General features: G+C 48.9%; 1 protein-coding gene across 1 annotated transcript in view; it reads right to left on the bottom strand.

Annotated features, from left to right (window-relative positions):
• Positions 1-25,249, bottom strand: part of SRFBP1 (serum response factor binding protein 1) — a 271,124-nt gene that overhangs the window by 153,530 nt on the left and 92,345 nt on the right. The window lies entirely within an intron of this gene.

The following is a 25,249-nucleotide window of genomic DNA, read 5'->3' as shown; positions in this document are numbered from 1 at the left end:
GATTAAAGGTCCAATAGGCAATAAACAATCACAGAATCATGTAAAACACATAGGATATGGACTACAGAATAAGTGAAAATGGATCCTTACACTGCATCTGGATTTCATGCGGAAGAATGTCAAATCCCCCTAATCCCACTGGTCTTGCTAGTCAATAGAGTCCCCAAATAGCAACAAAAATTAGTTGGATGGGCTCACAACTTACCTAAGGGGCAGATATTGACAAACTGGGTGGGGTAGAAGACCACCAGTTGTTTAGAAGCTGTATGAGTGGGTAGTGACAGATGCTTCACTTTAGACAAAACAGTTCCTTCACACACTCCTTCCTGCAGTTCAGCAACAGGATGACTGGGACCCAGCCACAAACACGCTCACACCAACTGACATAGTAATTATGATGGCCTAGCACCCATTTTCCCTCCTCAAATATTACACTTTTCCTGGTGTACACCAACACTTAACCTAGAGCCTATGCCGTACTCAAGCTACCCATGTTCCAAAGACTAAATTAGAGCTACAGCCTGCTCAGTAGGTTATGCTTGCAGCTTGTCAAGTTCACCCCCTCTTTTAGGAGGCTTTGGAGACCTCTGCTTACAGTTCCTAGCATAGCAGTGCTGGGGAGGAGCGAAAATACATAGCATCATAGAACATACCTTGAAACCAACAGAGTCGGACCTGACCTTGGATTGTGGCAATTAAGGGAAACTCTTATGCCTTGTCCAGTGCGGCAGGGAGCATAAGAACACTTGAGGCCAGAGCCTTCCTCTAGTACATTTCTTCCCATATAAGTATATGCAACTGAGCTGGAGCAGCAGAGGCAGGCGGACTTGCAAAGACGCCAAACTGCTCTAGCGGGAGGAGCTTTAGGTGTCTTCATCTGCATCTCCAGCATGTCTTGGAGAAGCTGTAAATCTAAGCAGAGCTACAGTCTGCCTCACCAGCATTAGCAAGAGCGGACGGCTCCAGCTCACTCGTGTGAGCACACACCCCTCTTGCCCCCTCCCATAGTGATGGCAGAGGTATTCTGTAAATACCCTTTAAGAGAGGATGCATGGCCTAGCAAAAAAACTGAAGGCAGGAGGATAGTAACAACGACTTGGCACTAAGCCGGCGGTAGTAATAAGGGCTTGGCACACTAGAATCGATCCTGCAACCACATCTAAATTATGAAAAATGTGACTTGCAAAGGTACGTTCTTCAGGGGTTGTGCGCGCGCACAGAACAAAAACTAAACAGATTTTTAGTAGTAAATTGGACATATATTTTAGCCTATTAGCGGTTACACTTTATTGAGCAACAAACAAAAAATGTCTTCATCAATTTTTAGACTTACAACGTGACACAAATGAGAACAGACAGCTAATGACATAGCTAGCAACAGCGAAGCCTTTTTTTTTTAATATAATAATCTTTTTCACTGTTCAGGAGTTTCAATGCCAAACAATGAAACCAGATATAACTTGTCATAAGCAGCTGTATTACTGTGTAATTTAAGAGAACATATATTTAAGTGAAGTGAAATGAATTGTAATTCAAGTACTATCATATACTTGTGTAAGCGCAAGGAAGGAAACGGAAATATACACCATTATTTTAAGAATGAGCAAGACCAATTATAAAATAAAGTTTCGTAACGGTGTTTGACATTTTAAATATTTGCAGCGACTCGCGGCTAGAGGTGGGTCGGGACCCTGCCCTGCGGGAGACCTGAGGAGCCGTTTTACCACCGGGGGACTGCTTGCTGTTTGTTGCTCTCTGCCCCTGCTTTCTGTGTCCGGGGATTCGGCGGGTGCGGCGGCCGGGGACTGAGAGTACCAGCATTCCCTTGACCACCAACAGCTGGTACTCTTCCCCTGCCGGCCCCGCCTCCTGCCTGTTGCCTGTTGCTACTACCTCTTGCTGCCCCCGCTCCGCGGGTGCGACTCGCGGCTAGAGGTGGGTCGGGACCCTGCCCTGCGGGAGACCTGAGGAGCCGTTTTACCACCGGGGGACTGCTTGCTGTTTGTTGCTCTCTGCCCCTGCTTTCTGTGTCCGGGGATTCGGCGGGTGCGGCGGCCGGGGACTGCGAGTACCAGCATTCCCTTGACCACCAACAGCTGGTACTCTTCCCCTGCCGGCCCCGCCTCCTGCCTGTTGCCTGTTGCTACTACCTCTTGCCGCCCCCGCTCCGCGGGTGCGACTCGCGGCTAGAGGTGGGTCGGGACCCTGCCCTGCGGGAGACCTGAGGAGCCGTTTTACCACTGGGGGACTGCTTGCTGTTTGTTGCTCTCTGCCCCTGCTTTCTGTGTCCGGGGATTCGGCGGGTGCGGCGGCCGGGGACTGCGAGTACCAGCATTCCTTTGACCACCAACAGCTGGTACTCTTCCCCTGCCGGCCCCGCCTACCTGCCTAATTAATACACTCCCTGTGTCCGTCCCGCGGGACGCACGCAGGACGAAGCGCGGGGCTAAGCCCGGGCAAAGGGCGGGCCCTCTGTGGTCCTCCGAGGCCAGAGGAGGACGGGACGGGCCACCCCACTTCGTTCTACCACAGAGGGAGGTATCGTGCCTTAAGAATATTATTTGTTATTTTGGTTGACTTTTATTTTTTGACTTTTCTTTAAATTACTACAAGCACGATGCCCATATGGGAGGAACTTAACGCCCTGTGCGGTACAAAGTATGCCCCTGATCTCATAACCTCCCCATCTGTGGATTCTTTTTGTCTTAAAGGAAATGGCCCCGCTGATAAAGCTCACAACGAAGTAAATGCCGCCCCCCTGGGTTCTTACAATAGATGGAGGCATGACATCGAAACTAACTTTGGGAACAATACAAGTACACAAATACTGTGCAATGTTATACCATCACTTGCTAACCCAATAGCATTCATCGAGGACCGGGCCGCGGACTAACATGAGGACCCCCTTTTGTCTCTGAATACGACTTTATTGGCCAAAATCGAGCAACTGCTGGTTGCTACCATCTCTCTCTTGGTCACAAAAATGAATGATTTAGGGGATAGGCTGACCAATATTGAGTCAGTAATAAGAAAGCACTCGCTTCCAGCTACCATTAGGGCCACATGCGTCTGCCCTAACCCTATCACCGCCCCCAAAATGTATAAATCGGGTAATGAGGCCACCCAAATTCAGCCATTACGCTCACCTATTCCAAAAGGCCCCAAAGTATCTGTCAAACCTGCTCCAAAAACCCACAGAGTGGCTAGACCCGCCTCGGCAAGAATGCCATATATTAACCTGCCCCCTGAGGCCGCCCCGTATGTATCTGTCCTCTCTGGGGTCCCTGCCCTCACCCAGGGAACACGCGAATCCCAGCAGGATTTGCTAAATAAGGCCACCTATTGGCTAAAAAAGAATAGACCGCTGCCGCCGGGGCTAGACGGGGGTATCTTGAGTGTCAGGAGGGTGGGATGGCTAGGGACGCTGCCCAAATGTACTGCTGGGGATCTGGTACTAATTAAATTTAAAAACACTAATGTTGTCCCCTTTTTGCGAGCTTGTACCCCCAATGATAGACAAGGCACAATTCGCGTTTGGGATCTATATGATTTTTATGATTATTGATCTCCTTTATTCAAGAGTTGGAAATATATGAATATATGATTTGTTACTTGTACTCATATGCACTGTATAAACATCTATTGCACTTAAAGTACTGTAATTTTGAATATGCTGAACTGTATTTTATGATTGTACTTTTATGGATTTTTGTGTAATCCGAATAAAGATTTTGTAAAGTAAAGTAAAGTAAAGTATATTTGCAGCCTCTCAAATTAATGCTACATTTACAGATAGATATACATGCAAAATCGCACTGTATTTCCTAAAAGTAACTGGTTTATATTTTCAACAATTGAGACAGCAGACTAAAATCCGACACAAAAAGCTGCTGTGATGCCCACCATGGCCAAGTAAAACCATACGATATCTTTTACTCAGATGACGAAAACGTATCAGTAAATCAAAACTGTTCCCTGGATGGCGACAAACACTACATGACCGTGTAAGCTCCCAGTTAGTATCAAGGAATAGATTTTGCTTAATTCAGAAACCATAAGTCATGAGTCAGAAACAACATAACACAGAGCTGCTTAACAAAAATAAGAACTAATGAAAATATCACTCACATGGGGCCAAGTCACACTTTGTTCTAAGTCTACTATGTATTATTTTTGTCTCGTCTAGATTCCAGCAATCTACCTTTGAAGCACAATGGGAACTTACAAGCAATGGCAAAGCCGATAGGTCTCGCCTGTCTTGCATATAACTTTGCCAATGTTTCAGCCTGGCTCCATGACATGAACCTTGATGTCCTGAAATCACAACTTTCACTGAAAACCAAGTTACTTGGATTCACTTTGGACACCAACATTACTTTCAAGAACCTGGAAACTACTATCTCTTCTAAAGAAAGTGAAACTAATTCTTTTTCAGAAATTGACTTCTGAACGGCTATTCAAGACTCCTCACATTCACACCTGGCTGGTGGCTATGCCCTGCCCCATGGCCTCTCAGACTTCACACTAGCACCCCTTAAGGGCATCATACATGCCACACAGCACGTACTATCAAGGGCCAGAAGAATGATCACACCATCCCCACCCTGAAGGAAATCCATTGCCTCTCCCTGCAAGCTTGCATCAAATTCAAAACCAGCAGCATCACTTAAAAGGGCATCACGACCAGCACCTCCGCTTATCTTGTGGAGAAGCTCACCATTTCTGGTGGTATATAGCACACCAGCAGCCATAAGTGCAGACTAACGAAATGTAGACAAATAAAATCAAAAATAAAATCAAGGCAGCTGGTTTCTTCCAGTTGTGCATCCAGGACATGGAACAACATCCCTGTATCCATCATGACCACCACAATGCTGCGCCACTTTAAGAGTTGACGACACACGTCTTTAAAGAAGTCCACTGCTTCATCTCATAACATCTTTCAGTCAAACCTGCTACAACTATACAGATGACACTCATATCCTGCTTGTACATGAACCCCATTCAGATGCTGATAACTCTGTTCTCAGATCCTTACTCCTTGTCATCTTCCAGGGGAAGACCAGACACTACACTAAACACTGTAGAATGATAGAAATTCTCACCTGCGGTCAACCTGGCACCACACCCAGCCAAACATCTACACTAAAGTGTTGGAGTGATTCAAGACGCTGGCTCCTCGCTCAGTCCAACCCTCTTCAATATCTACATGAGCCCCCTCGCCGCCATCGCATGCAAACACAACCTCAACATCATCTCCTACGCCGACGACACCCAGCTGATACTCTCCCTCACCAAAGACCCAGCCACCGCCAAATCCAACCTCCAGGAAGGAATGAAAGACGTCGCGGAATGGTCGAAGCTCAGCCGTCTGAAACTGAACTCAGACAAGACGGAGGTCCTCATCCTCGGACAATCCCCATCCGCCTGGGACGACTCCTGGTGGCCCACTTCGCTGGGCACCGCACCGACACCCACGGACCACGCACGCAACCTGGGATTCATCCTGGACTCCTCCCTCACGATGACCAAACAAGTCAACGCCATCTCATCTTCATGCTTCAACACCCTGTGCATGCTCCGAAAGATCCTCCGATGGATCCCCGCAGAAACCAGAAAGACGGTCACCCAGGCCCTCGTCGCCAGCCGACTGGACTACGGGAACGCCCTATATGCAGGAACCACAGCCAAACTTCAGAAACTACTTCAGCGCACACAGAAAGCCTCTGCACGACTTATCCTCGTCATCCCTCGCCACAGCCACATAACTGCACACCTGAGAAACCTGCACTGGCCCCCCGTTAGCAAGAGGATCACATTCAGGCTCCTCACCCACGCACGCACACAAATCGCTACACGACATGGGCCCCGAATACCACAACAGCCGCCTTTCGTTCTACACTCCCACCCGCCAGCTCCGCTCCACCAGCCTCGCCCTCGCCACCGTCCCACGGATCCGCAGAACCACAACAGGAGGAAGATCGTTCTCCTACCTGGCCGCCAAGACATGGAACTCCCTCCCCGCACACCTAGGACTGACCCAGGACCATCTCACCTTCAGGAAGCACCTCAAGACCTGGCTATTCGAGCAATAACAGCACTCCCCCTCCCTTCAGCGCCTTGAGACCCTCGCGGGTGAGTAGCGCGCTCTACAAATGTACTGATTGATTGATTGATTGATTGATTGATTGACAACAGATCTGGAGCTAGACGAGACTCAGATATGGAATCTTCACTACCACATTGTCTTTCAAAAAGTACTGCAAACATTGATGTTGCCATTCACCTAAGCATCATTGTGCAGCAATCCCGATGGCCATGTCCATCAACGAACCGGATGAAACAGAACACATGGCTCCCTTCTTATGGCATCCACAACAAGAAAACTGCAAGAACCAAAGTGAGCTGTCAATGAACATATGAACATGCTTTATGTACCTCCAGTTATAATTACCACTTACTGTGCCATGATTGGTGCACTTGCGCCATTCATACATGTCTCCTTCTGTCACACACACAGCTCACCTCTGAAGAGTATATGGCTTGGATTAAGGTAATATAATCTGAAGGATCAATCCAACTGTTGCAATTCGGAAAGCCCAAAATAACACCGGCAGGCGATCAAACTGTGCAAACAATTATACAATACAGGGAATAATGAGCCACAGTGACACCTGCACAAGAAACAACACTACACAGAGCTTTGCCAAAAAAGGAAACTTTACTCAAAGCAATACACTGCCTCCAAATTTCAACATAACTTTGAAATTTCCTTATAAGTTTTAAGTTTACAAATGCAAGGAAAAGCATCCCTGTGTTTGTTGTCGCAGATGAAGAGAGGCGTTTTCAAAGGCATCGTTAATTTAAGACATTTTTACTTTTTGCTTTATTGTCTGCAGGGGAGGAACTGGAAGAGGCATGGGCCTTGCAACTCTAAGAGCTGAATATACACTTCAAGACTGTGCAGGTGTGAAGAGACGCAGATTTCTACGATGGGGACCCGACGGTGCGAGGCATTGTCAATTCAACAAAATAGAAGGTATTTATATGGGAAACATTTGTTGCCTCCTGAAGGACTTTTGATTAGTTGTTTACAACTTGTTCAATGAGTTTAGGTCATCACCGTGGGCAAGGGTGAAATATCTCTGCAATACAGTGACATACAATATTTTGCACACTTTGACAACTGTACATAGACAGCTTGCAGTGAACTGTGCATTTCGTGAACGAAACTGATGCTGGCCACCTTACAATTTTGTGACTTCAGCTGCCTGCATAAGTATAAATGGAATTATCGACTGAAAACAAACTGTGTCAAGGTACTCATTTCTGTTGATGGGTGTTAAGAAACTGCGCTTGAATTTCTATGTGCACTTGAACTTGCTGGATGCTTTTGTTTATTCTGACCACAGACCGATAAGCAATTACTGACTCTCCATCCAGGGTACTCAATATTTGTGGCAGGTTTACTAATGCGTTTATGTATTGTCCAACTGCCGCCCCCACCCCAACATCTAGCAGCTATTGTACAAATCTCTCCTCCAAATCCTCACTGTAGTCTTCCTACCTCAAATAAACCGGCCAAAAGTAGACTACTTTGCCGGACAGACATAGATGGAGTGTGATTCAAATACCAAGGGCGAGGCTAGACGAGCCCGCCTTTAGGGCCCGGCCCCCCGGCCCACACCACGCCGCTATTGGCCGTAGGTCCCAGGAGGCTGCCCTATGGGCAGCCAGCCTGGGGAGTACTTCCGGGTCAGGGGAGGGGTGACGCACGTCCGGTGGGGGCGTGGGGCAGAGGCCATGACCTATTTAGGTCTGGGTCACGGGCAACTCGGCCTCTTTCCCCGCCAGCGCCGGACCTGCTCACCCACTCCCTGTCCGTTAGTTAACCAGCTTCAATCTGTTTAGGTGGCCCAGTAGCTTCCCTGCCCCATAGTCAGACCCCTCGAAGGAGAAGACGGAGTGTGGACGAACCTGGACGAGCGGCGGAGGAGAGAGCGCCGACCAGGTCGCCAGGTGAGGTGCCGGGGTTAGCCGAGGCTGGGGGCGGGCGCGGGGTCCGGAACGGGTTGTCGCTTCCTCCCGCCACCTCCTTTGAAAGGTGTTGGGAGCGGAGAGCGTGGTGCGGGCCCGCGCTCGTCCGCAGCTGCCTTAGAAAAGGGCAGCAGAGCTCCGGCGCCGTTGCCTGGCGGCGGGGTAGGCGAGGGATAAGGGAGAGGGGTTAACGGGAACCAGAAGTAGTAGTTGGCGGTTTTGCTAAGCGATACCATGTCGTCCAGGGGGCAGAGCCACAAGCGCAAGGACAAGGATCCTGAGATTGCGCAGTTACTGACCTTGCTTTTACAGAAGTTCAATAGGGAGGACAAGAGCAGCGAAGGAGAGGCCGATGGGCTCCCTTCCGACCCTGAGGGGGAGCCCCCGAGCATTGTTGAGCGCCCACGCAGGCTGGGGGTCCCGCCTAAAGCAGCGTTCCCTCCCCTGCCCAAAAAACCGAGAGCACAGAAACCTAGGGGCAAACTTGTACAGAAAGGGAAAGGGAGCGGTGGGGGCTCGGGGCCGCCCCCCCCTCCTAGGGTTCCTTTGGAACCGGTGGTAACGATTGCTCCCCCATCGGCGCCGCATGCGCCAGTTGCTCCTCTCTCTGCGCCACAAGCGCCGGTAACTCCTTTGTCTGCGCCACAAGCGCCAGTAACTCCTTTGTCTGCGCCACAAGCGCCAGTAACTCCTTTGTCTGCGCCACAAGCGCCAGTAACTCCTGTGCCTGCGCCACAGGCGCCAGTAGCTCCTATACCTGTACCACAAGCGCCAGTAGCCCCGCTATCTACGCCACAAGCGCCAGTGGTCCCTCCAGCTGCACCATGTGCTCCGGCGATACCCCCGGCCTCTGAGCCTACAGATGGGATCTTGAAAGAAATTTTGGGGGCAATAGCGGCGTTGGGATCCGCCCCGGGGGTACCTGAAAAGGCGGCAGTGCCCCCGCCTGTAGTGGTAGTACCTTCCGCCCCGCCCCAATCCGGGGGCGCTGGGCCTAGTAGTGCTTTGGGGGAAATTTTAACTGCCTTGAGGGCTCTCATCCGAGCACCGGGTTCAGCGCCCCCCCCTCCGCCAGTAGCCGTGGCACCGACCTTGGCTCCGGCAGTCACGCCTTGGGCCCCTGGGAATAGGGATGAGGGCCCCTTGGGCGAGATCAAGGAACAGTTGGCGCTGTTAGTTAAGGCGCAGTCTTTGAATGCCCCTGCTGCACTCCCGGTGGTGGCGGCCCCTGCTAGCGCCCCCAGTACTTCAGGAGGTAAGCCTGAGATGAAGGGCCTGGAGCCCGGTGGGGGGGCGGTGGCCGGTGGGGGCCAGTGATATGTCTTGTCTAAACCGGGCCGCCTGGCCACGCACGTATCTCCCGAAATGCGGGAAAAAATTTGGAAGGGTGAATTCGTGGATATATTTGCATTGATTAGGCCCAAGAGAATGGAAGTGGAGAGTAAAGACAAGGAGGGTAAGGATAACTCCTCTAAGGATAGGAGACCTAGGGTTGAAGAATCTATCACAAATTGGCTCTTTGGTTTCCAGGTGTTTAGAACAGTAGTCATTGAGAAGAAGCCAGAGTTGGCTGGGCCACTTGTGTACTATATGCATAGAATTCTGAAGGCGCACACGACGCATGGTGGGACTGCCTGGCTGGATTATGATAGGGATTTCAGGTGGGAGAAAGTGCAGGACCCGGACATGGGTTGGGACCAGGTGGAGGTCAATGTATGGTTAGAAAGTGTGAATGCCAAGGCATGCGGGTCGCAGAACAATAGGCAGCCCTTTCGGACATCCCAAGGGGGACCTGGGGAGAAGCGGGGGACATGTTGGCAATTTAATAGGAAGGTTTGCACCTGGCCTGCGGACAAGTGCAAGTTCAAGCATGCATGCTCCTTTTGCGGGCACCCCTCGCATCCCGAATTCAAGTGCATTAAAAAATCCAAAGAACGGGGAGGGGGGGGGCAAAGAGGTTAAGCCCTCTCAGCCATAAGCTGCCCACCCCTGTAGACATCGGGAAACTGTTTTTTTGGCTGAATCAGTATCCAGACCGGTCAGCAGCCAAACTCTTGTACTCAGGGTTCTCAGAGGGGTTTCGCATTCCGGCACTGGGGGTCCCCCCGGTCAGGTTTTGCAATAACCTTTTATCTGCAAGGGCGATGCCTGCAGTGGTTGAGTTGAAGGTAAGGAAGGAGCTTAGTGTGGGGCGTGTGGCGGGCCCGTTTGAGGCCCCCCCTCTCCCGGGCTTTGTCTGCTCGCCACTGGGGGTGGTACCGAAGAAGGAACCGGGGCAATTCAGGATGATTCATAACTTATCAGCCCCCAAGGGAGAGTCTCTGAACGATGCTATCGACCCAGCTTTGTGTTCAGTGTCTTACTCGTCCTTCGACGTAGCTTTGAATAAAGTGAGGTCACTAGGACCTGGCGCCATCATGGCCAAGACGGACATAGAATCTGCTTTTCGCCTGTTGCCTGTTCACCCGGATGATTATCACTTGTTGGGATTCCAACTGAATCAACAGTTTTACTATGATAAGTGTATGCCCATGGGTTGCGCTGTTTCCTGCAAGTATTTTGAGACCTTGAGTTGCATGCTCCAATGGTTGTTTTCGCATAGGACAGGGTGCAGGGATGTGGTGCATTATTTGGATGACTTCATGGTCATGGGACCGGCCGCCTCAACAGCTTGTAACCAGGCATTGGACCAGCTGGTGGCCTTGTTCAGGGAATTTAATATTCCGTTGGCTCCGGGCAAGACAGTGGGCCCCGATACATGCATGACTTTCCTGGGAATTGAGATTGACACGGTGGTGGGGGAATGCAGGTTACCGCCCGACAAAGTGAAGGCCTTTTCCCAGGCCATTGACGCGGTCTTGGCTTGTACAAAGGTGACTCTGCACCAGCTCCAGGTCGTGGTTGGTCAGCTAAACTTCGCCCTCAGGATCATCCCCATGGGCCGCCCCTTTTCTAGATCTATTGCCAGGGCGATGGTTGGCCTAACTCAGAAGCACCACAGTACGCCTGCGGGCTGAGGTGAAAGGAGATTTGAGGGTGTGGCGGGATTTCTTAGCGAATTTCAATGGCACAGTTGTCTGGCCTTCCGCCCCGGTGTCCAATTCAGAGTTGGGATTATTCACGGATGCTGCAGGCAGCGTCGGGTTTGGGGCTATCCTCGGGCCTAAGTGGTGCGGGCGGAGTGGCCTGAAGAGTGGCACAAAACAGGTTTGACAAAAAATATAGCCTTTTTGGAGTTATTTCCCATTTTGGTGGCGGTGTCCGTCTGGTCAGAGCACTTCAGGAACAGATCAGTGATATTTTGGTCAGACAACATGTCTGTGGTTGAAGCTATCAACCGACAAGGGGCCACGTGTAAGAATGTGCTGAGATTGTTGAAACAGCTGGTGTTGGCATGTTTGAAGTTGAATTTGATGTTTAAGGCGGCACACATACCAGGGGTCGACAATCATGCTGCTGATGCTTTGTCTCGTTCCAAGCTGCAGGAGTTTCGGAGGTTCCATCCTGGAGCGGAGGATCAGAGGACGGTGTTCCCACCATCACTGTGGAGGATTGGAGCCCCGCTTTAGCGGGGCTGGTAGGTGCCTCATTGAGTGACCGCACTCGGAAAACGTATCAGCAGAGTTTTTTGTATTACAGGACATTGGTACAAGAGGCGGGTTTCTCATGTTGGCATTCTGATCAGGCTATGTTTCACTTCCTTCAACGCATCAGTGATCAGGGCAGGTCACTCTCTTATGCCAGAACACACGTCACTTCTGTGGGATTCTTTGCCAGATTAGCGGGCCTGTATGATCCAGGGATGTCTTATGTAGTCAAGAGAGCACTAGCAGGGTGGGCTAGGAGGGAAGGCCCTAAGCGAGACAGTAGACGGCCCTTAGATGTTGGGACTTTGAAGAGTATGCTAGACGCCCTCCCTCGACTGTGCACCTCTGCCTTCGAGAGCGCTTTATTTTCTGCAGTCTTCTCTTTAGCCTTTTATGGGGCGTTTCGTCTAGGGGAGATCGTGGGATCCTCCCGCAATGATCATAATGGGTGCTGCAGTTCAGGGATCTCAGTTTTAGAGCAGGGACCATGGAGGTATTCCTTAGAAAGTCAAAGACCGACCAGCTAGGGAAGGGGGCCTGGATCCAGTTGTGCCCGGCGCCAGATGCGCCTGTGTGCCCGGTAGCCTGTATGCAGGCATACCTGGCCATCCGCCCTGGGGAGAAGAGTCAGGCCTTGTTCATTCATGAGGGGGGGGAGTGTGTGTCGCAATACCAATTCAAGGCTGTACTTCGGGTGGCCCTGGTTGACCTGGGCCTCGGGGATTCTGGTTATTCGTCCCATTCATTCAGGATAGGCGCTGCCACATTGGCGGCTGGGGCGGGGTTTTCTTCCAAGGCTGTGAAGAAGGTGGGCCGTTGGTCGTCTGACTGCTTTAAACGATATGTGAGGCCCGAATTGCTAGGACGTCATGTAATGCCATGCCCTTGTCTGACTTTTCTATTTCCTCTCCGATCACTAGTATGCCAGGGAAGGTGGTGTGGGTATTGGGACACTCGTTCGTTCGACGGGCAGCGGTGCGACTGCGGCAGCGGCGAGTGCGGAAGCCACCCGGGCTGGCTGGGACGGAGTTTTTGTGGCATGGTGTGGGAGGAATGCGGATCCGGCACCTGCGGCGACTTGTGGAAGACATCAAGGGGCGCGAGAGGCAGTCTCCCGCATTGGTCATCATCCACTTGGGCGGCAACGACATGGTCGACAGGGGCCGCCTCGCAGTCAAGGAGGCACTACTTACAGAATTTGCTTGGCTGGGGCGAACCTTCCCCCAGGCCAGGATAGCATGGTCATGCATGATCCCACGACGATGGTGGGGCAATGGGATCCGGCCGTATCCGGTGAACGTGTCTGTGAGGCGTCTCAACGGGGAATTGGCAAAGATGTGCTCAGGAAAGGGCCGCTTGCTGCATCTCCCGCACAGGATGATCTCGGGATCTGAAATGTTTCACCAGGATGGGGTGCATTTGTCGGACATTGGTATGGATGCTTGGATTCAAGGCATTTGGTCATTTGTGACGAACTTGGCTGCAGGGGGGAAGGGCGACGGACCTGAGGGCCCTAGTCTCCCTTGTGGCGGAAAAGAGACATTTGAACACTGATAGACTGGAAAAATGGAGTGGAGTCCGCCTTGCGCACTCCCTAGGCCAGCACTGAGGGGAGAGAGGGTAAGCTCTCCGCAGGGGGATGGAGACCACCGGCTGGGGAGGCAAGGGCGTCAGGTACGAGCCTCCTAGCAGCATGGTGGATGAGAGGTGGGGCCCTGGAAATGGCGGACAAGGACCCGAGGGCTGGGGCCCATCGCTCGGGGGGCGCAGGTGGGTTGCACCTGGCGCGGGCATCTTTACTTGGGGGATGCGAACCTGAAGGCCCCTTGGTGCTGGGGGAAGCAAGAAGTTACGAGCAAAATAAATGCAAGCTGAAACGTATAATAAAGTTGATGAAGAAGAGTTGATAATAAAGGAGGGATGTTGCTCATAATTTGAGAGATGTATAAATTATTTACATGTCATGTTTATGAAGTGTAATTAAACATGGCCTTTTTAAACCCACCAGTTCTCAAGTGCTTGTTTGGTGGGGAGGCGGGTGTGGAGCATGCTGGGGGATCCGGGGGCCTATACCAAGGGCGAGGCTAGACGAGCCCGCCTTTAGGGCCCGGCCCCCCGGCCCACACCACGCCGCTATTGGCCGTAGGTCCCAGGAGGCTGCCCTATGGGCAGCCAGCCTGGGGGAGTACTTCCGGGTCAGGGGAGGGGTGACGCACGTCCGGTGGGGGCGTGGGGCAGAGGCCATGACCTATTTAGGTCTGGGTCACGGGCAACTCGGCCTCTTTCCCCGCCAGCGCCGGACCTGCTCACCCACTCCCTGTCCGTTAGTTAACCAGCTTCAATCTCCCACCCACCCGTCCCTTAAGGCTGTGATTTGGAGGTGTGTGTTGCGGAAAAGAGACATTTGAACACGGATAGACTGGAAAAATGGAGTGGAGTCCGCCTTGCGCACTCCCTAGGCCAGCACTGAGGGGAGAGAGGGTAAGCTCTCCGCAGGGGGATGGAGACCACCGGCTGGGGAGGCAAGGGCGTCAGGTACGAGCCTCCTAGCAGCATGGTGGATGAGAGGTGGGGCCCTGGAAATGGCGGACAAGGACCCGAGGGCTGGGGCCCATTGCTCGGGGGGCGCAGGTGGGTTGCACCTGGCGCGGGCATCTTTACTTGGGGGATGCGAACCTGAAGGCCCCTTGGTGCTGGGGGAAGCAAGAAGTTATGAGCAAAATAAATGCAAGCTGAAACGTATAATAAAGTTGATGAAGAAGAGTTGATAATAAAGGAGGGATGTTGCTCATAATTTGAGAGATGTATAAATTATTTACATGTCATGTTTATGAAGTGTAATTAAACATGGCCTTTTTAAACCCACCAGTTCTCAAGTGCTTGTTTGGTGGGGAGGCGGGTGTGGAGCATGCTGGGGGATCCGGGGCCTATGGGCAACAGAGCTGCATTGCTGAGTTGCAGTGATGACGAGGCGGGGTCCCCTTCTTAGCTGGCACTTTCTACGTGTGCTCTCAACAGACACAAGGAGCTTGTACAGACAGCCAGGACACTCATCCATCGTCCCAACCTTGTGGTCTCTCAAAAAGAAATGGACTCTGTAGGTTACAATTCCCTCCCTGGATGTCTATGTACTTGAAGAAAATTACATAGGTATTTTTTCACAACAAAGTTATTTTCTCTTGCCTAATGTCATATTTCAGAGGTATGCGAGGCTTAACTCAGCAATTACATCTGTTTAAACAGGCTAAAAAAACTGAACTTGGCACTTCCCGAGGAACACGCATTAGATGACTTGTTTCACTGACGGATTTCCATCTGTCTCCTACTATCTTCAGAGTCCACATTTGTAGTGTTTCCTTCTGGGATGGCAAGCAGCTGTTAGTGGAGCCTACAATTTTGTGGTAAATTTGAAAATAGCCCTTTCAAAACCACATTGCCAAAATACTGTGGTCTAAGACACAAACACCCTTATGGAGCTTGAAGGGAAAAATAAACCATTATTTGCATTCTGCAGTGTGAAAGGTATGATAACGCCACAATTATGTTTCCTGTTGCGTCGGAAACAGGTTAAACGTTTACTGACCTAGGTAGCAATGGGGATTTTACTGCAAGTTTTTAACATTGTCACTAGTCTGTAGCTTAGTGCTGAGATTCTCCAGGAATGTATGGAACTAAGCATTTACTTATCCTGGAAATGCCAAGCTTCGCTAGCGCCTTTTCTCTACTAGACAGCATTCAGATGTTTAGATTTAGGGGGTGGGGGAGTGTAAATTTAAAGAGACCAAGTGAGTGCCTTCCATCAGGCTATACACACCGCATTTTGCGCCGCCCCTTTGTAAAATTAGATCAACTGTACATCTTCAATATGATGTCAACGGATATGCAGTCTATTTTGCACAGAAACAGATGTGTTCTAAAAGACAAACCACAGACAACACACTGCTCATTTGTATACATGCCAAAAAATGCTAAACTATAATCCACGGTTGTGTCTACTGCGTGGTCCGTCTTTACTGAAAATCATATCCGTAAAGTAAATGTCAGCATAAACAAAAAACAACTCCCAGCAACCTTTGACGTTAAGTAAACATAGCTCGGATAGTCACAGTCACCAGCCAGTCACCACAGAATGGTGGTTTAAGGTCCACATGGCGTTTGCAAGTCTTCACTTTTCTTTGTTGCTGCCCCGGCAGGTCATTAGTATCTACCTTGCAATATTGAAGAGTCTATGTTTAATATGTTGGCGTCATTTCACGTGATTAGAAGCTACTTCAGTAAGTGTGGTTTCGCATCAGGAAATGAGCCTAATGTCAGCGGTTAACGCCACACACACAGAATCATTCACTGCTTTCTTGTGCTTGAACTTTTCCATCTAAATATATGGAGGCTTACGTAGTCCATGTTACTCAGCTCAGAACAACAGTGAAAAGGGGGAATGTTCATGGACACTTTCAACATTTTGAATCCTCTCGTCTCTGACTGCATCCCCGGATTCCAAGCAGGCCCAGAGAGGCTGGAACAGATTAGTACACCATGGATATTTCCTCACCCACAGAGATAAGTAGCTTAACAATGCCTCCTCCTGGACAACACTCCAAAAGCACCCTCTGCCCAGCCAAGTACCATTCTTACTAAGGCCCTGGAGTCATATTAAAGAATGCTTATTCCACTAAGTGACATTCAATATAATGAGGAGCTGCATAATAATCATCCAATGGATGCATTATCAAAACTGCTCTTGATACCATATTCTCAGCTGTGGAGGTCATTTGAAACTATATTAGGAGCATTTGGTGATCTCAAGCCTTGCTCGCTCTATGAAGACCCCAACAATGAGAAAAATTAAAATTTGTTTCTCACATCCCAACTGAAGACCAAAAACTGAATGGTACAAGGCGTGATCCAAAATAATATTCCTACACTACAGCGAAAAAAAGACAGATATTGTGTATAAAGAAACTTATTTTGATGCAAAGCTTCAAAACATATATACTCTCCTGAAAATACAGACCAAAAAACACAGGTTGGAAAACAGAATAAAAATAGACTACGTAAAAGTATCAGTCTTGCGTAAATATCTCCCTACAAAAAATGTTCAAGTGAACCTAACTTACTATTATGCACCAGCCACCCAATATGCTAGTACTGGAGTTGGAACATTAATCGAGTCCTAGAATGAGTATGAAGGAACTTTGGCAATGGAATCAGGAATAGTTGGTTGCCATCTTTGAAGGATCATATTTATTTAAGGTAGATTATTTTTTTTACCTTTTATATCCCCCAGGAATACTCACTGTTAAACAAAATACTGAACAGCATATATAACAAGTGGTCTAATGCAAATTTGAGACTCTCCCTCATATAATGAATCTGTGTGAAAAATTTGAGCAGCACCATTTATGACACATTATGGTCAGACCACTACAGGGCACGTTCATACATAGTTAAACACACAGAAGAAAAGTGCAAGGTTAAAGCAGGATGGTAAACGTAATGATGGGTTTTGGTAGCAGTGGTAGAATAATCTGCATGTCCAGTTTGGCTGCTCAACCGAGATATTTGTTGCTAAAATCCTTGTAAATGAGGATATCTATTTTCCCTGCACAACGACTATACATGAAGAATCCACTGCAAAACCCAAAATGCCTCTGTTAAAACACTGTTTGCAGATACCAGGAGTACTCAATTGCTGTTGCCTATTCTGTAGGACAACAGGACCCCAACAGGAATTTTCGGTGAGTGGGCCATTCAGCCTCTGGGCTCTCCAGCTGGAGCCGAGCTCTACAAAGTAAGAATAAGCATAAGCAGTTGCCTGTTGCTCCTACCTCTCGTGCTGTGCTTATACTACTGATTTCCACTACGACTGCTGGTCTATGGAGGAAAAGTGTATCACACTATACCATAAAAGGAGAAGAGGGGCAACAGAACGTTCTGGCACCATACATTCTAACTAGCCACTGCTCTACAAAGCAGTAGGCACAGTGAGTACATTGCATAAACTATAGCATCTAACTGAAGAAAGTGTTTTCAACATTAATCATTTTAAGCAGTGGGTTAGCTTTCTGGAGAGTGTCATGGCGATAGCAAGGGGCTCACAAAAGTCTAGATGGCTCTAATGTATATATGCATTCTACTGACAATCAGCACGGATGAGATCATCATCATCCTTGAATATGACAATCCTTCAGAAGCTGATGATACACTATTGCTTTGCATGATTAATAATCTGAGCTTGGCCAAAAACTTGCAACTTGTCCTTTGTGGCTGTCCTCATCACATGAGCTTTCTGAAGTTTCAATGTTACCCCTAATGGGTTGATGCCTCTGTTAGTCAATATGGTGGGCTTTATGGGGACCCTTTGTGGTATTGAGAATCAAATTAAAGCAGAAGAGCATGAACAATGAGACTACTCATAACTGGTCATGAATACCAAAACAATAGCATCTCATCACACAAGAGCTTCGAGTTAGGCCCTCTTGCATTTGTAGCTTGGAACGCAACTTGCTTCAATTGCCCTTGCCTGTAGCATTCTTTTTTTAAATAATATATCTTCTTTCTTTCCAGACTAACAGCAACCACACAAAAGTTAGCTTTGTTTTCGGTCACACAGTACAATGATAAATCCTCACAACTAGAACCTATGTATAGGGTCAAAGAGGTGCTTGGGGCACTGTCAGCTGGATCTGCATGCAAAACACTCAACCATCCTGTGAAGGGGTACTACTTCGATCGTTAACATTAGTGATTCGCACACTGTTAAATATAAAAGGACAGCAATGAGTCGTTACCTCCTCAAGTACTTCATTGTTAAGCACACAGGTCTCCTACACGGCGTGAGAAAACGTCTGCTAACAGGCTCCTGGCTGAGCACAGTCGCCTGGCTCATGTTTCAACAGGCGTAGCCAGGTCAGAGTCAGCTGATGCGGTAGGGGACACGTGGATAGTTGTGATAAGTATCGTTGAGGTCACTACAGCAACTGCATATGTCTATGCTACTGTCGTATTGCCATTAGGTGACCTCCACTGAGGTGTGTCTAATTTGTATGTCGCTCTTTAAGTGTCCTAAAACTGTCTCCAACTCGCGGTCATCCCAGATCACATATTACCTCTTAAAGAGAGCACTAGCAGTCAGTAGGGTTTGCAATAAGGCTAGGTGTGGGAGGGTAACCCCATCAATTCCATGAGTCCCCACTAGTGGCAGATGCCTCAGTCCACTGTGGCCTTATGGTATCAGCGTCCTACCATCAGGCATTCCTACTCACTGCTGACTGAAGGTGGAAGTGGCACTCAGGACACCCAACAGAATGGTGCACCACGAATTCCTGCCCCTTTATCGGCTTGGGCCCTCAGCCTACCCCCGCCGCCTGGATCATGTGCCTCCTCGCTGTGTTCCAGTTGCTAGTCTTGCTCCTGGAAATTAGAGGTGCTTGGGAGGGGTTATGGCTTGTGGCCCAGGCTGTCACGCCACACCTTGATGCAGGTTGTCCCTCCCTCATGCTGAGCACTCCCACCACGGCTCTCGGGACAAGCCCCAGACACATAGAAGTCTTATCCCACCCCAGCCCATGCAGACAAGAACCTTCAGTGATGGGGCGCGAGTGTTCTACCCAGACCAAGCCCCCTCATGAATCTAGATGAGTCCCACGTGCTAACAGGAGCCTCGGAGCACAAAAACAGAGAAGGGAAGTCGACAGCTACTCTCTCCACCCACCTTAGGGCCAGATGCCAGTGCAGTTCCACAGCTATCTTGGTGCGCCCGCAATAGTCTGCTACCTTGGGAGGTCTTTATTGCCTTATAAACCAGCAAGGACTGCAGTCACAACATGTGTCTTTCGGCATTTGTGTCCATTTATTACGTAGAAAGTGCAGCATGTCTGACCTAGGAGCCTGAGCTCAGCAAATGAGTAAGTGTCTGTAATTCATTTTTTTATGTTGCATAATATATTTTTTGGCTTTTAAATGGTAACGCTTAAACAGTCATAGGTAATATGCTGAGCCGCCACAGTAGATAAAACAGTACCCTTTCCTCTCCCTCCCAACCCATAAGGTACAACAGCAACTGACTCAGTGTATTAGTACAGAGGGTCCTCATTTCTGGCAACATCCTACAACTTTTTCCATTCTTGGGGTCAAATAGTATTGTACTACAACAGGAAACCCGGTCAGTAAATGTCTCCAACTTAAAAATCATGAAAGTCTTACTAAACAAGTTTACACCTCTATTAGGGTAGACACAAAGGTTTGTTACTTATAGTATTACAAAAATCACTTAATTGAGTGCATTGTCCATACATTTAGTAGCAGGAGTTGATGTTTGTTCTTCGAGGTTAAACATCAAGGAGTTGGTTTTAGTCAACTATTATTTTTCACCTGGGAAGGACAAAGACGCTGACATATTGGATGAGTTACATGGTCTCTGTGATGTTCTAATGGCTAGGACATTAGTGGTTGAACAGAAAAGACAATGCATTAGCAAAGCCAGTGGTACTGTCTTTGTTAACGAAAAAGCTATTCACAATGTACAAAAGTACACTGTGGGGGACAGAGCATGGTGGCATCTTCCTAGAGCTCCCGGCTTGGTGAGCCTTGGCTGAAGGTATCGTCGCCATCCCAGGTGGAATTGTTCACCCAGCAGCCATCTCCTCGCAGTTGGGGGGACATCCCGGGGCACCTGCGGGTGTCCGAGTCCCAGTGGCGGCATGCAGGAGGCAGGACAGGAAGCCACACACGCTGTACCAGCTCGCCTGCCAGGGTACAGCTCATTCTCTGGCTGCTTTCTCCTGATCCGACCGGTGGACCAGCTGTGAGGCGCCTTTGATGATTGACACATCAGTGGAGTCGCTTCTCTCGCTCGTCCCAGTTGGAGAGTCCTTGCCTGTTTTGTCAGCGGATGTCGTGGCCGCTGCATATGCTGAGACACCGGCATGGCCTGAGAGCGGGCACCATCGTCCCTTGGCACAGAGGAGAGTGGACGGGGGAGTAGCAGCGCATGGCCCCAAGAGACCACAATCACCTGCATCCCTGGGGCCTCTTTGATTACAGCCTGCTTCTCAGGGCTGATTGCCGAGACCCCGCCTGGAAAGGAAAGCATAGCGATGGCCACAGAGGACTGGGACATTAGCGGCCTTCTTGGGTATGGAACTGTTGGAATCCGTCCTGGTGCCCATGTGGGGCACTCAGTGGGCCATTATCTGGGACATCTAACCGAGAACACTGTGGCCCTGCCAAGCTGCTTTTTGCTTCATCTGCACGGCATGGTCTACACAGTACTGGCCACCCCAATCACGGCTTGCAACGCTGAAGCCCTGGATGGACACCCAAGTACAGAGGAGACTGTGTAGGTGACAGGACAGCCCACAGGGGTAGGGACAGATTGGAACCCCCAGCAGAGCGAATGATGTTTCAGTGTGGCTCAGGGGCTTTGTACCCATTGCTACGTTCGGTGACCTAGCTGCCGTTCTTCCCCATTACTGGGCATCTACCAGGGTGACTGTTCGATGCCTCTAATTACGTTGTTGGGAACCACTGCTGTGGCGCATGCAACCACTTGGGGGCCACTCCTGTCACAACCTGTGGGATACCCTCCGGTGGTCTTCTGACCACATAGCTTTACATTGCATCCACTCCAAGGACGGATTGGCTGACCCTGACCCGGTCTTCTCATCTGCAAGATCCAGTAGGGGGACCCCACTGGTTGCGTTGGATCGCCTAGCACTCCATCAACCGGCCTTTTTGATACCAGGCAACCCCACATGTATAAATCAAAACCCACAGCCCCAACCCCTTTTTTTCAGAGGATGTCTCCACTACAAGGGCCACTACAGTTACCCCTGGAAGCACAATGGAGCAGGAACAGTTGCCTATAAAGCCCTCAGCTATGGACACCTTACTGAGGGACCTTTCGGGGGAACAAGACTTCCCTGAGCTCAATCAATGAGGCAGTCTCGAAAACTGCAACGGAAGTCCAGTCTCTCTGATCTGACACCACTTCCTTCAATCAGTCAGTCAAATCCAGTCATTCACTGGCCTTTAATCAATGTCTATATGCTGCGGATATGCGTCTGAATGATGTGGAAGCATGCATGGATGGTCTGCCTGACTGGTCTCCAGAGATCTGGGCGCTCTAGTGGAAGGTGACTGATCTGGAGGATAGAAGCAGGCAAGACAATAACTGCATCACTGGTGTGCCAGAGAAAATGGAAGTGGTGAACATGCTGAGGTTCCTCTGCACCTTCTTACCGATACTCCTCGACCTGACATCCATGCACATTTGGAGATACAAAGGGCGCACAGGGTCCGATCCCGTGACTCCACTCTCTTGCAGTGGCCCCCTCTTATTTGGCCACGTTTCTTGAGAGATCAGTAGGCATGGCAGATCATCCCCGTAGTATGGAATTATGGGCCTTACTACTGCGAGAACCACACGATTTTCGGCTCCGCTGACTACTCCCACAAAATCAACCATACGAAGAGAAGTTTTAGGCATTGAGACCCTGTTTCCGGAAACACAACATACTCTATGGTCTCTTGGATCTAGCAGTGATGCCAATCACAGCTGATGGTAGGACACAGAGTACAATGATCTGAAGGAGTTGGAGAGATTCTTAGATGGGCTGAACATTAGTGGAAATGATAGCTAAGAGGCCCCGTAGGAGTTAGCAGAGCCCACCAACAACGCAAGAAGGGAATGATCGCCCAAGCATCCGAACGGACGTTGGAGACTGGAGAGGGTCCGCGGCTTTGGGCATTGTAAGGTGGGGAAATACGTGCCCAAGGGACTTGGGACACATAGAGACAAATCACACTCGCCACTTAAAGTCTAGAGTTGGCTACAGCAGTTTGTACATCGAGAGATTGCTGATAGTAATCTTTGACATTTTGATTCCCTCCTTTGACTGTCCGGTACCATCTGCTACTGCAGAAGCGATTAGGGCAGTTGCTCCTGCTCTATGCCTAGACTAAGTTCGGAGGGGTCCAGATGTGTGTCCTGTGGAATGGTTACGAGAATCCTGCCCTCCGATCCTAGGTTCTGTTGTGTAATATACTGTATTCTTTTTCTCTTTTCTTCTGCCATATGTTGGAAGAAGCAATCCCAGATGTTTTGGGGCCGGGGCACACTGATGTCGGAGGATGCCCTTACCTGGTCCTAGAACTACAGAACTTAGTGCTTGTGTTCTCTGGAAATAGGAGAAGGGACGCAGGTCTCCCCAACAAGTTTCTAAACTGCGATTTTGTTGCTCTTGCAGTGCTATCTCTCCTTTGAGACAGCATGGAGAGAGCCCCCACATTACCTTCACCCTCCTCCACCCTTCCACTCTGTGGTTTGCCTGCAACTAACGTCTGACATCGCATAGACCCCTATTGCTCCTAATGGTTCCCCCCAACCCCTGCGGATCGTCTTGCTTAATTGTCAACAGGCTGACACACTTCATTAAGAGAAAGAAAGTGCTGTCTTACCTGAAGACTCACCACCCTGACATGGCAATGGTTAAGGAAACACACATGTCCGTCATCAAACATGATGAGATGAAACAGGAGGGGGTGGATACAGTGATATACATTAGCAAATCCTGTGCTCCTGCATCACAAGCCACACCACTAGACCACAAGAAAAACTGGGTGGCCATTCTCCTGCATAACTCTCTGGCAACCCGTACACTTCGCACATGGAGAGACCCCATGGGCAGATACGTTTAGCAAAACTCAGGATCCGGGGTGAACAGCTAATTGTTGGCTTCATACATGCTCCCATAGGGGACAAAACTGATCTATTTGCTACAATAACCAAACTGCTCAACTTCTGGGGTTCGACTACGCTTGTGATGGAGGAGATTAGAACCTACCACTAGGCCCGCACCTCGACAAATCAGGGAATCATACTGTCAGACAACCTAGGAATAGGTACATTTTATCTGACATTATCAGCAACCACGCATTAACAGAGCCCTGGCATCTGACTCACCCAAAGGATAGGGATTATACACACTGACTGCCAACAAGAAACTCCAGCAACGTTCACCCACCACGCTGGCCGGCTCGCTCAGCCGACAGCCCTCTGTGACGCTCTGCCTGCTCCTTGCGGCACTCTTTAACACAAACAGGACTCTTGTCACTAACTTGAGATGGTAAACTTTAGTAGGCCTAACTTGATGACTTTATACAACCTGCGCTCCATTGTGGTTGGCCTGAAAGTGTGATTTTGACCTGGTCCAGAGCGACCAGATTTCCAGAGTGGGTGCTTTGTGCTTTTTGGCGCTATTGTCGCTATATTCTTTACAAAATCATATCTCTGGTTGATTCGATTTTTGTTGTTTTGGTATTGTTTTATTTATTACAATATACTCTATATCCGAACTTAGTGTGGGATACTTTTTGTGTGGGTTTTCACTGTTTGAAGTGTTGCACAAATACGTTACACAGTGCCTCTAGGTTAAGCCTGACTGCTCTGTATCAAGCTACCAGAGGGTCGAGCACTGGTTAATTTGGGAAGGCTTGTTCCTCACCCTGAGAGGGATTGTGGTTGCTTCTTGGCCAATGCTAACACCTCAGTCAACCACCAACCCAATATCTCACAGCGCCATTATATAATGTGGCAAAATGTTAGTGTGTGCTTTTTATTTTCTATGGTCAAAATGCTTTTTTTAGTCCAAAAGGGGTAAATACATTTACCAATCTACGGTGAGGGAATATTGAGTTTTCTGTATATTTGACCATGTTCTGCTGAGGAATAAGAGGTGTCCCTTTCTCTGTGTTTGAGTCCCCACATGTGTCACATCAAGCAAAAACTTGTCATATGCAAGCAAAGAGAGCAGAGACTGTGCCACTCGATGTCCTGGGAGGGTACTCCTCAACCCCCTTCTCTAAACCTAAATCACTACTTCAAATGGTGGAGAGGAGCAGGGTTATTGTGCAGCTCTTTTTCACACAGACTGCCTCAGTTAATTGCTTTAGTACCATGTCCAATTAAATACTTTACTCAAGTTGTAGTAAAATCTAGCCAAAAGCAAAATACGGAATTTTAAACGTTTTTGGTAAAACAAACAAATATATCACAAAAAGAAAAAAAGACTACGCACCAACGGACATAGAAGACATCACATATAGACCCGACAAAGAACAAAATCCCGAATAGAAATAGAAAGGTAATGGATCATTGTTCCAACAAGTAATTCTATGGAAAGCACTAAAAATCGGCAGGTTTAAAGAGATACTGTGCATCGACGACATATAGTTGATGGGAAGATTACAGAGTATTCCTATTAAGACCAAACTTAATTAATCACAGCTACATATGATGCAAAAATGCGGTAGCAAGGCTCACTAGGGCTCTAGTGTGGTTTAGATCATCTAGAGAAAGATGTCCATCTGAATGGACTTTCAATGAATAGGACTAAAATATGTGGTTGCCAGCTATCATTATTTAGGTGTCCTGGTCAATCATAAACTAACTTTAGTGCTGTTAGTTGCCACGAAGTGCAGCAGCATTATTGCTTTGGTTTCTAACTTGGCAAGATTTAAAAGGCAATATGTCAGCACCTCCATCATGGCTTACAAGAGGATATATGCCTGCATGTATGTGTGGATAGAGGACATTAAAGTTCCTTCATTTATAAACATCTCTTGAA

This window comes from Lissotriton helveticus, chromosome 2_1 (assembly GCF_964261635.1).
Source record: "Lissotriton helveticus chromosome 2_1, aLisHel1.1, whole genome shotgun sequence".
In the NCBI taxonomy this organism is placed as follows: domain Eukaryota; kingdom Metazoa; phylum Chordata; class Amphibia; order Caudata; family Salamandridae; genus Lissotriton; species Lissotriton helveticus.
The sequence above is the reverse complement of the archived record's forward strand: the minus strand, read 5'-3'. Positions and strand labels throughout refer to the sequence as shown.